We start from the raw sequence: 17,273 nt of genomic DNA on the forward strand, positions 1-17,273 counted from the left end.
ATGGAAAGGAGATAGGGAGGGAGAAGAGATGAAGATAGAGAGGTAGAGAAGCTCCCTTCTCTATTTAGGTTTGAGGGCTAGGGAAAGGAGGGAGAGAGTGGAGGGAGAAAGAGGATATTGGTAAAGAGAATGTGTTTGTATGGCAGAGACAGACAGAAGCAGGGTAGAGGATATAGGGAAAGGAGATAGGGTGGGAGAAGAGATGGAGCTAGAGACTGAGAAAGATGGGGGAGACCTAGGGGAAGTGTGAGTTGTGGGAGAGAGGAGATAGAAATAGAGTCTGTGTAAATGAGATGCAGGGGAGGGGGAGAGAGGGGGATTGTGTTTGGAAATGTAAGAGAAAGAAGAGAGAGAGAGAATGAAGAGATAAAGAAGATAGAGACTGTGTTTGTGAGAGACAGAAGCAGGGTGGAGAATATAGGGAAAGGAGGGAGAGAAGAAATAGAGCCTGTGTGTGTGTGTGAGTTGGGGGATAAGAGGAGAGAGAGAAAGAGAAGATAGAGAGGTAGATAGAGGTAGAGAGGCTCCCTGCTCTGTTTAGGTTTGAAGGCTAGGGAAAGGAGGGAGAGAGTGGAGATTGGTAAAGAGAATGTGTTTGTGTGGGAGAGGCAGGGGCAGTGTTTGTGTGTGGAAATGTTAGAGAAAGAAGAGAGAGAGAGAGAATGAAGAGATAAAGAAGATAGAGAATGTGTTTGTGTGGGAGAGACAGACAGAAGCAGGGTAGAGGAGATAGGGTGGGAGAAGAGATGTAGCTAGAGAGTGAGAAAGGTGGGGGAGACCTAGGGGAAGTGTGAGTTGTGGGAGAGAGGAGATAGAAATAGAGTCTGTGTAAATGAGATGCAGGGGAGGGGGAGAAAGGTGGGGGAGAGAGGGGGATTGTGTGTGGAAATGTTAGAGAAAGAAGAGAGAGAATGAAGAGATAAAGATAGAGAAGCTCCCTTCTCTGTTTAGGTTTGAGGGCTAGGGAAAGGAGGGAGAAAGAGGATATTGGTAAAGAGAATGTGTTTGTGTGGTAGACACAGACAGAAGCAGGGTGGAGGAGGGAGAAGGGAAAAAAGAGGGAGTGTTTGTGTGTGAGTTGGGGGATGAGGGGAGAGAGAGAAAGAGAAGATAGAGAGGTAGAGAGGCTCCCTGCTCTGTTTAGGTTTGAAGGCTAGGGAAAAGAGGGAGAGAGTGGAGATTGGTAAAGAGAATGTGTTTGTGTGGGAGAGACAGACAGAAGCAGGGTGGAGGATATTGGGAAAGGATGTGTAGAAGGGAGAGATAGGGGCAGTGTTTGTGTGTGGAAATGTTAGAGAAAGAAGAGAGAGAATGAAGAGATAAAGAAGATAGAGAATGTGTTTGTGTGGGAGAGACAGACAGAAGCAGGGTAGAGGATATAGGGAAAGGAGATAGGGTGGGAGAAGAGATGTAGCTAGAGAGTGAGAAAGGTGGGGGAGACCTAGGGGAAGTGTGAGTTGGGGGAGAGAGGGGGATTGTGTGTGGAAATGTTAGAGAAAGAAGAGAGAGAATGAAGAGATAAAGAAGATAGAGAAGCTCCCTTCTCTGTTTAGGTTTGAGGGCTAGGGAAAGGAGGGAGTGAGTGGGGGGAGAAAGAGGAGATTGGTAAAGAGAATGTGTTTGTGTGGGAGAGAAGAAATAGAGTCTGTGTGTATGAGAGATGTAGAGAAGGAGGAGGAAGGGGGGTAGAGAAGTTCCCTTCTATGCTTATGTGTGAGGGTTAGGGAAAGGGGGGAGAGAAGAAAGAGAGAGAGTTGGGGGGGGAAGAGAGAAGATAGGGATAAAGGGTTTATGTGTGAGTGTTTGAGAAGAGATATAGGGAGAGGAGAGAATGTGTGGGAGGTGAGAGGGAGGGAGGGGACATCCTTACCTTATGAAGGGTGCAGAAATGGCTGCCAAGTACCAGGTCTGTTGCTCAGGCTCCATTTCTGGGTCGTAGATCCAGGGCTGAGTGAGGAGGGGTTGCAGGCTTTGGGTTGTGGCCTGAAGAGGAAGTTCAGAAGCAGCAGCAGCAGCGTGGCTCTGATGCTGTGAGTGTAGTGGGGTCTTGGTTCCAGTCTGAAGCCTGTGGAGGAATGACCAGGAGAGGAACCTCAGACCAGAGGGCCAGTGCTCAGACTTTGCCATGTGTCAGGTCACCATGGGGGAAGTAAAAGCTTGTGGGCCCCCCATATGAGCTGTCTCTGAGATCCTGGAATAACCGAACACTCTGAACTCCAAGAGAGCAGTAGAGGGGCAGCTAGGTGGTGCAGTGGAAAGAGCACCAGCTGTGGAGTCAGGAGGACCTGAGTTCAGACACTTGACACTTACTAGCAGTGTGACCCTGGGCAAGTCACCTAACTCCCAATTGCCTCCCCCCCCCAAAAAAAAAAGAAACAAAAAATATAGTAGAATGACCCCAGAGGACACTAGCTCAGTCCTAACATAAAACACCAAATTAGAAAAGAGGCTCCAATAATGAGCAAACGAGAACAATGCTACCACAACAACTATTCCCGTTATAGGAAAAGTAACTTCTAAACTTAAAGGAGAGGACTCCAAAACGTCTACAGGCAAAAAGCATCCAAGAAAATGCAGCTTGGACACTACTAGTCTAAGCAGAATTCCTCTGTAAGTGCTAGAAGACAAATTTGGGGAGGGGGGGGGGAACCGCCTTGACTTTGAGAATGGACCTGGTATAAGCTAATGACTCTGAGGCACCAAGAAATAGTCACTCACACACACCCTCTCTCCTCTCTCCCCCCCATTCACACATTCTTTCTCTATCTCTCTTCTCTATTTCTTCTTTCCCCCAACTCACGCACACAAACACTCCCCTTCTCTACTACTTCCACACATATACTCTCTATCTCCTCTCTCCTCCTGACCCCTTCTAGCTTTCTTACATACACTCACACTTAACATTCTGTCCCTCTCCTACACTCTCTAGTCTATCTCCTTTCTCCCCATTCTCCCACACACTCTCTCCCACTCACACATGAACACTCTTTCTCTATCTCTCCCTTCTCTACCTCTCTCTCTCTCTCCAAATCTCTGTTCCATCTCCTCTTTCCACCCAACTCCCACAGAGAAACACTCTCATTCACACACTCCCTATGTCTTCTCTTTCTCCCTCTCTCATCTTTCCTCCTCTCAAACTCATGTACACTTGACCCTCTCTGTCTCCCCCTCGCCCACCCACACACAATCTCCCCACTCACACCCTTCTCTACCTCTCTCTTCTCTTCTCCTCTTTTTCTCTATCATCTCCTCTGTCTCCCTTTCTACCTGTCTCACACACTCTCTATCTCCCCTCCCTTCTTTCCCCATCTCCTCTCTCTCCATTCTCTACCTCCCTCATACACTCACTGACACACACACACACACACACACACACACACACACACACACACACACACACACACTCTATGCTCTATCTGCCTCTCTCCCTTCTCCCCCTCTATCTCATACACACCCATACGCACGCATACCCTCTCTCCCCGACTCTACTAGTAGAGTGGATGGCTGAGGTGGGCCCAAACATAGGGCAGCCTATAGCTCTTACCGCACCAGAAGGTAGACAATAAATATGGTACTTTACCTTAAAGAAGATTGGAAGTTTCCTTGTAAGTCAATGAAGTGGCGTTTTTTTGCTGTTTCTCATGGATGAAATGGCACGTCCACAACCACAATTTGAAGGAAGCCTGATGAGAGAAAAAGCCTTCTATGAAATAAGGGCGAAAAGGCACAGAAACACTGACTGACAAATGCAGAGAATGTTAGAAAATATGGAATCCTAGACTTCGAGTTGAAAGGGACTTTTCAGGTTATCTGGTTGGTTGAATTCCCTCATTTTAGGAATGAGGAACTGAAGCTCTGAGGCATTAAGTGACTTGCCCAAGGTCACATAGGGAACATTCAAGGTCACACTCAGAAACAAGGCCTAGGTGTAAACTTGGGTCTTCTGACTCCCAAATTTGTACTCTGTTACACTGAGATAGGTACAGAGAGAGTGTACAAAGACAGACAACATAGACCTACCTCACTGATGTCAAATTTTCAAACAAAATCCCTACAGAGTGATCACTAGGACTAGGTGAGATTCATAAAGATGGTTAACAGTAGGAAAGCAATAAGCATAATCACAGCAGCAGCCAAGATAACAAAAAACCCACACGATTACCACAAGAGCTTCAGAAAAAAAAAAAAAAAAACCTTTGCTAAAGACCTAGCTGTCATTGTTGGGAGTGGAGACACTGGAAGACATTTTAGTGACAAGAGAAATCAAGCAAACATGTCCCTTTCCTCCATTCTTATGACGTCATTCTAGAAACTCTAGCTGTAGCGATAAAACAAGAGCAAAGGTGTACTCAAACCACCAGTGACCAGAGAAGGGGACCAAGTCCAGGGAGGCCCAAAGCTGCTCTCCCACGTCAATCCCTAGAGTGTGCTGGTTCAATGAGAAGGTTCACATTATAAAAACCAAAAAAACCCCAACTATTCCAGGGAGCCAAGAGAAAGTCTTTAGCTACCAAGGAACCAAGTAGCCCAGAATTGTGGCAAAAGGATTAGGAGATGAAAGAATTAAGGCGGTTAAAAAAGAAAGGAAGGAGAAAAAAAATCACCATTTTAGATTAAAAGCAACATGTTCATTTCATTAGGATCAAACAAAGAGAGGTGAGAGCTTGCTAGTGTACACAGATGAGAAGACCCTCAGTCAGGGTGAAAGTAGGTTGAATGTGAGATATAAAAGTCCCCATTCCCCCCAGGAGCAGATACGAAATCCTCTGCTTGGCATTCAAAGCCCTCTTCTTACTCCCTATTCCCCAACATGTACTCTTGGATCCTGGCTGTTGGATGAACAAGACCCTCCATCTCTCAGTTCTGGGCATTCACTCCGGCTCCCATGCCTGGAATGCTCTTCCTCCTCCCTTCCAACCACTGGCCTCCCTGATTTCCTTTTAAGACTCGACTAAAATCCCACCTCCAGTGCACTGTCGGTGGAGTTGTGAACTGATCCAACCATTTTAGAGAGCAATTTGAAATTTATGGCCAAAGGGCTATAAAATGGTGCATACCCTTTGCACCCAGCGATCCCGCCACTAAGTCTGTATCCCAAAGACATCAAAAAAGGGACAATGACCTATTTGTACAAAAACATTGATAGCATCTCTTTTTGTGGTGGCTAATAATTGGAAATTGAGAGGATGTCCATCAATTGGGAAATGGTTAAACAAGCTATGGTATATGATTGTGATGGAATATTATTGTGCTATAGGAAGCAACAAGCAACCAGGAGAACATTGTTCATAGTAACAACAATATTATATAATGAAGAACGGTGAACGACTCACCTACTCTCGGCCATATGACGATCCAAGACAATGCCAAAGGACTCATGATGAAGCACGATCTCCTCCAGAGAAAGAACTGATACTGTATCACTTTCTTTCATTTTTTTAGTCTTCCTGTACAAAATGACAACTATGGAAATGTTTCACACAATTGCACATGTATAACCTCTGTGTGTGTATACATATATTACTTAACATCTCAGGAAGGGGGGATAGAATTTCAACTTAAAACTTGAAAAAATGTTAAAAAAAAGTTTAACATGTCATTGGGGCAAGAATAAAATATTATTAAAAAAAATTAAAATCCTACAGGAAAAGCCTTCCCCAACCCCTCTTAATTATTTCCGGAGCTTTCTCTCTGTTAGTTATTTTCCTATTTACCCTGCATATTTGTTTGCATGTTGTCTCAGTTAGATTGTATGCTCCTTGAGGGCAGGAGCTGTCTCTTGCGTCCCTAGTGCTTAACATACTGCCTGGAATATAGCAGGCACTTAATAAATGTTTTTTGAATGGAAAAATACATTCCTAGCCCTGCAAGCAGAGGATGGTGAGATCTCTTGACCTCCCAGGGCAAATTGGGGAGGGAAGGGACTTTGGTAGGTGGGAGAATGTTCAGGGACTTTTCAAAGGAAATTGGTATGAATACAAGCAACGGGCCTAGCAGGCAACCTTTTGTCGGGGCTATGCTTTCCAGGATGACGGCTCACCCAAAGGGAGACGATATATGTGCCCTCCAAGGAACTACCAGCATTTAAGTCCCAGGATGTAAGTCCTAGAATGCCCAGGTCTTAGGATTGGTAAGTAACATATGCCTGTACCACCAAAAATCTTAGATAGGATCTAGGGACCAAAATATCGATAGCAGCTCTTTCTGTGGTAGCCCAAACTGAAAACAAAGGAGGGTATCATAGGGAAAGGAATATGTGTGGGGGGGAGGGGGAGGGGGATAGAGTATTTAGGTGTGAGTGGGAGAGGTACAGAATGTCTATCTATGAGTGTGTATGAGTAAGGGGAAGAAAGAAAGAAGGAGAGGAGATAAGAGTGTGTGTGTAATGAGAGACAGAAGAGAAAGTGTGAGGGAAATAGGAATGGAAGAGATAGGGAATGGAGGGTGAAAGTATGAATGTATGAGAGAGGTACAGAAGTGAGATAGAGGGGGACAGCGTGGAGAGGAGACAGGCAAAGAAGGGAGAGAGTGTATGTGGGAGAAGTAGAGAAGGGAGAGGGGGTAGAGAAGAGAGGGAAAGAAGGGTGAGAGTAAATAGAGTGCGAGTGTAAGAAAGGAGAGAAGAAGAGAGGAGATAGGGAAAGAAGACTGAGTGGGGCAAGGAAGAAGTAGAGATGGGGGGGAAAGACAAGATGGGGAAAGAAGGGAGGGAGGAGATAGAAAGACAGGAGATGTAGATTGTGTGTGAGAGGACATAGGGAAAGGAGGGAGAGAAAGGAAGAGGAGATAAGGAGAGTGTGTTTGTGATTGGGGGGAGGTATAAAAGAGAGAAGTAGGAGAAAAGAGAAGGGGAGGTAGGGAGAGAGAGTATGTAGGAATGGTAGAGAAAGAAGAGTATGTGTATGTGAGTTGGGGGAAAAGAGATTAGGAGAGAAAGGTAGAGAAGGGAAAGATAGAGATAGAATGTTTATGTGTGAGTAAGAAAACAGTAGAGAGGAGGAGAAAGGGAAAGAAGGGAGAGAAGAGATTGTGTGTGCTAGAGGGGAAAGGAGATAGACAGGAGATATAGAGGGAGAAAGGGGAGAGTATGATATGGGAGAGGAGATAGTGAAAGGAGGGAGGGAGAAAGGGAGAGAGAAGATCTGTGTGCGAGAGATAGGGAAAAAGTGGTGGGGGACTGGTAGTGAAGGGAGAGTGTGTATGAGAAAGATAGCAGGGAGAGGAGATAGAGAAGAAAAGAGGGTGTTTTGTGTGACTGAGTAGGGGGAGAGAGAGAGAGAAAGGAAGAGTGTGTCAGAGGGGTAGAGAAGGAGGAGACTGGTTAAGAGAATAAAGGGGAGATAAGTAGAGTGTTTATGTGTGAGTGTGTGAAAGGAAGGGAAGAGAGAGGACACAAGGAAAGAATGGAGAGAGAGTATGTGTTTCTGAGTGGAAGAGGTAGACAAGGGAGGAAGAAGAGAGAGGTGAGAAAGGAGGTAGAGAAAGTATGCTTATGTGGGAGTGGTGAGAGAGTCGTGGGTCAGTGGGAGTGTTAGAGAAGGGGAGAGGAGATAGAAAGGTGAGAGATGGGGAGAGAGAGAGAGAAAGAAAGAGTGTGAGTTTATGAGAGAGGTAGAGAAGGTCAATAGAGGCAGAGAGTGTATGTGAGTGGGAGAGAGGAGATAGAAAGACAGGTGATAGAGAGTGTACGTGTGGGAGTGGTAGGGAAGGGGAATATTTATGTGTGTGAGTTGGGGGAAAAGAGGAGATAAAGAATGTTTTTGTGTCAGTGAAGAGAGTGGGTGGGTGAGTGGGAGTGTTAGAGAAGGGGAAGAGGGAGAAAGGAGGAGATAGGGGGAGATAGGGAAAGAGTGTGGGGGGACTGGTAGAGAAGGGAGTGTGTGTGGGGGAGGGAAGGGAGTGAAGATAGGGAGAAAAGGTAGAGGAAGAGAGAGGAGTAGACTAGTCTGAGAATGTGAGTGGTGGGGAGAGAGAGGAGAGAGGTAAAGAAGGGAGAGAAGAGATAAAATATATGTGGATATACAACCTGTATCAGACTGCTTTCTGTCTTACGGAGGAGGGAGGTAAGGGGGGAGGGGGAAGAGAAAAGAAAAATTTGGAACTAAAAATCCAGTGAAAACAAATGTTGAAAACTATCCTTAGGGGCAGCTAGGTGGTGCAGTGGATAAAGCACCGGCCCTGGATTCAGGAGTACTCGAGTTCAAATCTGTCCTCAGACACTTTGACAACAGTTACTAGCTGTGTGACCCTGGGCAAGTCACTTAACCCCCATTACCCCACAAAAAAAAAAAAAGAAAACTATCCTTATATGTAATATGTAACTGGACAATAATAAAATTTTTAAAAAAGAAAATATATGTGAAGAAGTGGTAGATAAGGGTCTGTGTGAGGGGGGAAAGAGGAGATAGGTAGAGAAGGGCTAGTGTTTAGTGTAAGTGGGGGGAGGTATAAGTAGTGATGGGAGAGAGAGGAGAGAGTGTGGGTAAAAGGGAGCATTACAGAAAGAGGAGAGAGAAAGGAAGTGAGGAAATAGGGAAAGAAGGGAGGGAGGACATAGTGTGTGCTTGTGTGAGTGGTAGAGAAGGGAGGTAGAGAGAAGAGAAAGGAGAGAGGGGAGATAGAGGGAGAGGAGGGTGTGTGTGGGGGGGTGCTAGAGAAGGAGGGGACATCTAGCAGAAAGGATCCTTACCTTATGAAGGGTGCAGAAATGGCTGCCAAGTGCCAGGTCTGTTGCTCACTCTCCACTTCTGGGTCGCAGATCCAGGGCTGTGAGGAGGCCTTGGGCTGTGGCCTGAAGAGGAAGTTCAGAAGCAGCAGCAGCATCTGTGTGGTTCTGATGCTGTGAGTGTAGTGGGGTCTTGGTTCCGGTCTGAAGCCTGTGGAGGAATGACCAGGAGAGGAACTTCAGACCAGAGGGGCAATGCTCAGACTTTGCCACGTGTCAGGTCACCATGGGGGAAGTAAAAGCTTGTGGGGCCCCCATATGAGCTGTCCCTGAGATCCTGGAATAACCCAACACGCTGAATTCCAAGAAAGTAGTAGAATGACCCCAGAGGACACAAGCTCAGCCCTAACATACAACACCAAGTTAGAAAATAAGCTACAAGAATGAGCAAAGGAAAACAATGCTACCACAACAACTATTCCAGTGATGGGAAAGGAGAGGATGACTCTAAAACATTCACATTCAAAAAGCATCCAAGAAAATGCAGCTTGGACACTACTAGTCTAACCAGAATTCCTCTGAAAGTGCTAGAAGACGACAAATTATGGGGAAAAACCTCTTCGATTCTGAGAAGAGACCTGATATAAGCTAATGACTCTGAGGCATCAAGAAATATTCAAATAAAGTCAAAAGTCTGAAAAAAAAATGTGAGTTGTCTCATAGGATAAACAAATGACCTAGAAAATGGGTTGAGGAGAGAAAATTTTAATATTATTAGACTACTTGAAAGCCAAGACCAAAGAATAGCCTTTATATCACTCATATTTCAAGAAATCATAGAAAAAAAAACCCTGATCACATCTTTTAAAAGCAGAGAAGAAAGTAGATCTAGAATTCACCATTTACTTCCTGAAAGAAACCTCCAAATAAAAACTCTGAGGAACGTATAGCAAAAGCCCAAAGTGTCAAGTGTCTGAGGCTGGATTTGAACTCAGCTCCTGAATCCAGGGCTAGTGCTTTATTCACTGTGCCTCAACCATTATACTATTAAAAAAAATTGAGAAACAGATGCGACCTCTCACACATATGCACAGAAGTAATGGAAACAATCTTTGTTATAAAATTTTTCTGTTAATTGCTATGTGTCTTGGTTGTTAATTTAATTCCCCAATACATGAGTGGTCAAAGAATATGAACAAACTTCTAAAAAGAATTACAAAATATTAGGGGCAGCTAGGTGGCACAGTGGATAAAGCACTGGCCCTGGATTCAGGAGGACCTGAGTTCAAATCTGGCCTCAGACATTTCACACATAACTGGCTGTGTGACCCCGGGCAAGTCACTTAACCTTCATTGCCCCACCCCTCCAAAAACCACAAAATAAATAAATAGAATGAATAAATGAATAAAAAACAAAAAAAATCAGTCAGCAAGAGACTTCAATTAGCTTTTAGAAAAGAATATTGACTAAGAGAGCATAAAACAGTTGCTACCAAATATCTCTCCCTCCCCCAAGCCTAGAGTGTACTCTCCCACAAATATGCAGCATTTAGGGAAAGAGTAAGCTTAAACTTATTATGCGCTAGTAGCAAGCACATGTGCAAAGAACACATGATCAAGGTGTAAACACACAACTTCCAGTTCCAAGTCCTTTCTTTTCTTTTTCTTTTTTTTCAGGGCAATGGGGGTTAAGTGGCTTGCTCGGGGTCACACAGCTAGTAAGTGTCAAGTGTCTGAGGCCAGCTTTGATCTCAGGTCCTCCTGAATCCAGGGCCAGTGCTTTATCCAACGCACCACCTAGCTGCCCCACCAAGTTCTTTCTTGAGTCCATAACTGGCATTCTCTGTTGCAAAGTCCTTTGGACTGGGAAACTGATTAAATTTCCAGAGGTATGGTTAGCCAGTCAAGCCTTTTCCCTTCTGTACCTCAGGGTACAGACAATTTTGTTTACACATCCTGTCTACGGACTGATTCTGTAACTCAAAGATCTATCCCTAATAAAGGTATCAGTTGTAGAACATCTTGTTAGTTGGGGTGGAGGGGGAGTGGAACTCCACCTATGACAATATAAAGTCACCAAATCAAGAAAAAACCAAATAGAGATCTTTAGGAACAAAACATTTAGAACATCCAATGAAACAATTTTTAAAAGTTCGAATGGAGGGGGCATAGAACTTTCTAGACCACAAATTATCTTATAAAGAAGTAATCATCAAAACTATTTGGCATTAGTTTTTTAAGAAGTAGATCAGTAGAAAAGACTACACAAGGAGCAATCAGACATAGTGCCATAACCCAATGTTTGATAAACCCCCAAACATAAACTACGTGGGGAAAACAGAAAGCAGTCTGACGGAAATTCGGTCTAAAACATTTTCCAACACAGTAAATCCAAAATGGATATGTAACTTAATTATTAGACATCCTACCACAAGAAAGTTAGAAGAAAAGCTGATGCTAGCGCCTGTTTAAACTATGGCTATGTGGTGAATTATGAAACAAAGAAGGGTAAGAAGCATTAACTAAAGACAAAACTGGAAATCTTGATTATATGAAATTGAAATACTTTTGCAGGAAAAAAATTAATAAACTAGGATAAGAAGGAAAGTAGCTGACTTGGGGAAAAAATCTTTGTATCAAATAATCCTGGTAAGGGTCTGATATCCAAGATATATAGGAACAGAAGAATGACAAACTCTTTAACAACCATATGAATCACAAGATCACGATATCAGAGTCAGAACTGAAAGGAACCTGAGTAGTCATGCAGGCAAACTCCTAACTCCACAGAGGAGGAAACTGAGGTCCAGGGGGGTTAAGTGACTTGCCCAGGGTCACACAGCCAATGTGCCTGGTTCAGCATCCAAACACATCTTCCTGGACAACCCCTAACCCTATCCCCCCATTAGAATGTGAGTTCCTTGAAGGCAGAAACTGTTTTGTCTTTCTTTGTATCCTCAACATGGCACTTGGCACACGGTACTTAATACTTATTGATTTGACTCTAAGTCCAAGGCTCTATCCACTATACCATATTGCCTCTCATGGCTCAAAATCACAATAAGAGAAATGCAAATCAAAAAATCACTTAACATCTAGTAAAATGGCAAAGATGGGAATAGTCAATGTTGCAGCAGTTGTGGAAAGACTAGCACACAATGTACCGTTGGTGGAGCCATTTGTCATCATGGGTAAAGAGTAACTAGACTGTCCCTACCCTTGGACAGAGTTTGTACTGTGAGGGCAGTGATAAAAAAAGCACTGAATATACACCAAAACATGGGAAGATACCTGAAGTGATACAGCAAAAGAAGCTCCACTAGGGAAATACCATACACATTGACAAGGAAACAATCAAAACGGAATTCTATGAAAATCATAAGAAGAAAATGAAAAACATTTCACTAAGTCCCAGAAGAGCACAGACTGCACAAAAATACCTCAGTAGAGCTCTAAAAATGTACCATAAGAAAACCAAAGAGAATCAGAAATTCCTTCACAGAGTTCAGAACTAAAACAAAAACAACAGAAAGCTCTCATAATCCTGGGGAAGCCCTAAACAGAAAAGGCTGGGTAGGTCAAGGATGATCCCAGGACCCTAGCCACATCAGGAGACCAGCATCCAGCACGAGGTGACCTAGGGGTAGGAGACAGATACAAAATAGAGTATCTGGGAAGGAAAGAATGGCAAGGAAAATTAATTCCTTAGGACAGGTAAACCTAAGCCAAGAACTGAACTCCCAGAAAATTAGAACAGGCCAAAGAGAAAATGATTCTGAAACAAAAAGAAATATTAAAATAAAGTCAAAAGCCTGAAAAGAGTAAACGTTATCAGAATAACTGACTTGAAATATAAGACAAGGAGAAATGATCTAAGAATCTTACTATATGAAAATCACAACAATAACAAGAGAAGTTTGAGTTCCATATTTCAAGAACTCATAAATGAAAACTGCCCAGAACTCTTAGAACCAGGGAGCAGGGGCAGCTAGATGGCGCAGTGGATAGAGCACCGGCCCTGGAGTCAGGAGTACCTGAGTTCAAATCCGGCCTCAGACACTTAACACTTACTAGCTGTGTGACCCTGGGCAAGTCACTTAACCCCAATTGCCTCACTAAAAAAAAAAAAAAAAAAAAAAAAAAAAAAGAACCAGGGAGCAAAATAAAAATTTAAAAAACATAGCAGTTGGGGCAGCTAGATGGCGCAGTGGTAAAGCATCGGCCCTGGATTCAGGAGTACCTGAGTTCAAATCTGGCCTCAGACACTTGACACTTACTAGCTGTGTGACCCTGGGCAAGTCACTTAACCCTCATTGCCCTGCAAAAAACAAAAAAACAAAACAAAAAACAAAACAAAACAAAAAAAAGCAAAAAAACATAGCAGTTGCCTCCTGAAAGAAAATTTCCAGGAACATCAGAGCCATAATTCCACATTTCCAGGTCAAAGAAAAAACTGCAAACCACCAAAAAGAAACAGTTCAAGTGCCAAGGAGCCACAATGAGGATCACAGGAGACCTGGCAAAAAAGTGCTTGGAACATGATACTCCCCAATGCAAAATATAAAGTCTAACAATCAAGAATACTGTCCAGGGAGGGAAAATGGAACATGAAATACAGAATTTCCAAAGATTTTCAGGTGAAAAGCCCAGATCCAAGTAAACATTTTGAAATGGAAATGCTGCTGCGGCTCTTGTTATTGCTTGTCCTTCGTTCTTGAAGAGGACCATGACATTGAGGTGATGTTATGACTTTTAATGAAATGGCTTTAAGTGAGGGAAGGCTGTGCAAGGTCACCAACTTCACTCTCTCCTCCAGAGCCATCTGGGTGCACTGGCAAGATATATATCAGAATGACTGGAGATGGCCATGGATGTTTAAAGTAACTAAGGTTAAGTGACTTGTGCAGGGTCACACAGCTATTAAGTGTCTGAGGTAATATTTGAACTCTCAGCTTCAGGGTCAGTGCTCTACCCACCGCACCACCTTGTTGCCCCAAAAGTAGAAATGTAAGAAACAAGAGAAACATAGAAAAGCATACATATTTAATCAACTGAAAGGGACTATGTGAAGTTGAATTGTTTACCTTTTAATGGGGGAGAAGAAACAAGTGTCCTCTTGGAATTGGAAGGTCTTTAAAGGTCACTTAGAAAGTTTTAAAAGACAGGCAAAGAACGGAAAAAATAAAATACCTTATATGTAAACAAAAATTAATTAAAAAAAAAAAGACAGGCAAAGGTCTGAGGGGTTTTGGGGTAAGGAAATGGGAAGAATAGGAGACGATACTGGGGAAAAAAGAAAGAAGGGGAGAGAATTCATTATTTCACATGAAATCAATGAACTTTATGTTCATCTGAACCAAAGGTTAAGAGAAGAAAAGAGAGAGGGAGGAAGGATATGCAACAGGGAAAAAAGCAAGGACAGAGAGGAACTGGGGTGTTAAGGATAGCTTAAAGGAGTAGTAATAAAGAAACTATCTTTGAAGAGGGAGGGAAAGAAAGAAAACAAACCTGTGATATTAGGCAAGGCAAGGGAAAAAGAAGAGGGACAATGAAGTGAACTTCACTTTCTTTGTAAAGTGGGAGGAGGAAGTTAAAGAGAGGAAAACTACAAGAGGACAAGACGGAGAGAAATACAATTAACAATCCTAACTATGAATGCTAACAGAATGAACTCGATGATAAAATGGAAGGATGGCAGAACGGATTATAAAGCAGAATCCAAAAATGCATTGTTTACAAGAATATTTAAAACATAAAAAAACATGCAGACTTAAAATGAGGGACTGGAACACATTTTATTTTGCTTCGGGAAAACTCAAAAAAAACAAGGGTACCAAATGTTAATTCAGAGTAGACAACAATAAAAATAGTTATGCTAAAAACAGATAAGCAGAAAAACAGTAAACGAATTCACTATAGATAATATTTCGATATTAATACTTAATATAACATATGCACCCCCAAAAGGCATCTTACTTAAAGAAAAATAGTCATCCAATTGTAGTAATAAATAGACCACACCACCATAGCAGTCATGGACCTCAATATACCCCCTTTCAGACCTAGATCAATTTAACTAAAAGATGGACAAGAAAGGAGACAAGTACCTGCATGGAACTTGAGAAAAGTTAGATATGATACAACTCTGGTGATTACTGAATGGGAGCAGAAAAGAGTATACATCTTTCAGCTATGCATGGGACCTTTCTAAGAACTGACGATGTATAGGCAAACAAAAACCTCACAAATATAGAAAAGCATAACTTTACTAAACACATCCTTTAATTACCATGATGAAATAAAATTATATTCAATAAAGGCCCTGTGAAGATAAATAAAAAACTAGAGACTATCAGTCAATAAATGAATTAATAAGCATTTTTTTTTAGTGAGGCAATTGGGGTTAAGTGACTTGCCCAGGGTCACACAGCTAGTAAGTGTTAAGTGTCTGAGGCCGGATTTGAACTCAGATACTCCTGACTCCAGGGCCGGTGCTCTATCCACTTCGCCACCTAGCTGCCCAATAAGCATTTTAAAAATGCCTACTACATGCTAGCACTGTCCTAAGCACCGGACTAAATAATTTATTCCTAAAGAACTGGTGGGTCAAGGTATAAATCATAGAAACAATAGAAAATATAAGAAAATAACAACAATAAAACCACTTACCAAAACTTTAGGGATACAGCTGAAGAAATCCTTAGGGGAAAATTTGTATCTCTAAATGCATTCATCAACAAGAGAGAAAGAATAATTCCATAAATTGGATATGTAACTAAAAAAACCTAGAAAAGCAACATCCACACCACCTCCACTAACAAAGCAGCAATTCTAAATATTGTAAATATGATTAACAAAATTAAAAGAGAGGAAAACCAAATTGTTCATATCACAAATGAAAATGGAGAATTGAAGAGGAAAAGCCTCAGAAAGTATTCTTCCCAATTATATGTTAACAAAATGATAATTTAGACAAAATAGACAAATACTCAGAAAAATTTTTAAAAGATTAACATAAAAAGTAATAGATTAGAGAAAATGATTAAGCCATAAATGAACCTTTCAGAGAAAAAAAACAGGACCAGACTGAGTTATAAGTGAATTCTATCAAAGAATAATTAATTCTAATATTACATAAATTATTTGCAAAAATAGGGGGAAAGGGAACCTTTTCAAACTTTCTGTCATACAAATAAAGTCTTGATACCAAATCCTGGGAAAGACAAAGCAGAGAAGGAAAACTATAGATCAAATTAACTAATGAAGACTGATGGAAAAATATTAATTTAAATATTAACAAATAGGCTGCAAACTACATTGAAAAGATAATAAGCTATGACCGGATTAAATTTGTGCCAAGAATGCAGGGTTGGTTAAAATAAAGAAATCTATAAATATGTAAAGAACAACATCTTCATTCCTCTCTGGGCTTTCTCCTTATTTCTCTTACTGCCCACAGTGCAGCTGATTCCCAATAGAGCCTCCATTTTAAGGAAAAAGCCCAAGCTAAGAATGTCTTCATTTCTCTCAAGGCTCCACTCTTGGATTTCTCCACCAAGACAAAACAGCCTTCTCACCTTGGAAGTTCACTCTGCCTTGCAACTTCCCTACTCTACAATGGAGGTGTTGAACATGTGGCTGAATCAGATTAAAATGTGATTGGGAAATACTTGACAAAAAGTCAAGAATATCAAGGGAACTAATGAAAAATAAATGTAAGCTCTTTGTGGGCAGGGACTGTCTTTTTTACATTTGTATTCCTAATTCTTATCATAGTGCCTGACATATAGTAAATACTTCACAAGTGCTTGTTGAATGACATAATAGACCATATTAATTTTTTTAAATAATAAAAACATAATTATATCAACAGATACTGAAAAAGATCTTGACAAAATACAATACCCATTTCTAACAGTAACAATAGAAATCATAGGAATAAATGGACTTTTTCCTAAACCAGTATATATCTAAAACAAAAGTAAACTGTATATGTAATGTCAGGGGTAAAGTAAGGATACCCATTATTCCCACTACTGGCAGACATAGTACTAGAAATGCTAACTATAGCAATAAGAGAAGAAAAAGGGAACAAACTCAGATGTAAGATGATATGATGGTCTATCTACAAAAACCTAGTCAACTAAATAATTAATTGAAACAATCAATTCAGTCAAGTTGCAGGATATAAAAGAAATCTACAGAAATCTTGAGTGTTTCTAGCTGTATTACCAACAAAATGCAACAGGTAGAGATAGAAATTTCATTCAAAATACATTCTGAATGTATAAAATGCTTGGCAGTAGGGGCAGCTAGGTGGTACAGTGGATAAAGCACTGGCCCTGGATTCAGGAGTACCTGAGTTCAAATCCAGTCTCAGACACTTGACACTTACTAGCTGTGTGACCCTGGGCAAGTCACTTAATCCCAATTGCCTCACCAAAAAAAAACCCAAAAAACCTTGGGAGTCTCCTTACCAAGATGCACACAGAAACTATAGGAAAACACTCTTTACAAAAATAAAGAGACCCAAATAACTAGAGAAATATTAATTGCTCATGGGTAGGTTGTGGTGATATCATAAAAATTATACTACCTAAATTAATTT

At 41.6% G+C, this 17,273-nt stretch overlaps 1 long non-coding RNA gene across 2 annotated transcripts in view; it reads right to left on the minus strand.

Annotated features, from left to right (window-relative positions):
* LOC122733632 overlaps positions 1-17,273 on the minus strand; it is a 63,425-nt gene that overhangs the window by 34,517 nt on the left and 11,635 nt on the right. For both annotated transcript variants that reach the window (XR_006353934.1, XR_006353933.1), the window contains exons 3-6: positions 8,690-8,876; positions 5,334-5,447; positions 3,581-3,683; positions 1,871-2,065 (exon numbers count right to left, since the gene is read on the minus strand). This is a non-coding gene — a long non-coding RNA (uncharacterized LOC122733632). The remainder of the gene's footprint in view (positions 1-1,870; positions 2,066-3,580; positions 3,684-5,333; positions 5,448-8,689; positions 8,877-17,273) is intronic.

This window comes from Dromiciops gliroides, chromosome X (assembly GCF_019393635.1).
Source record: "Dromiciops gliroides isolate mDroGli1 chromosome X, mDroGli1.pri, whole genome shotgun sequence".
In the NCBI taxonomy this organism is placed as follows: Eukaryota; Metazoa; Chordata; class Mammalia; order Microbiotheria; family Microbiotheriidae; genus Dromiciops; species Dromiciops gliroides.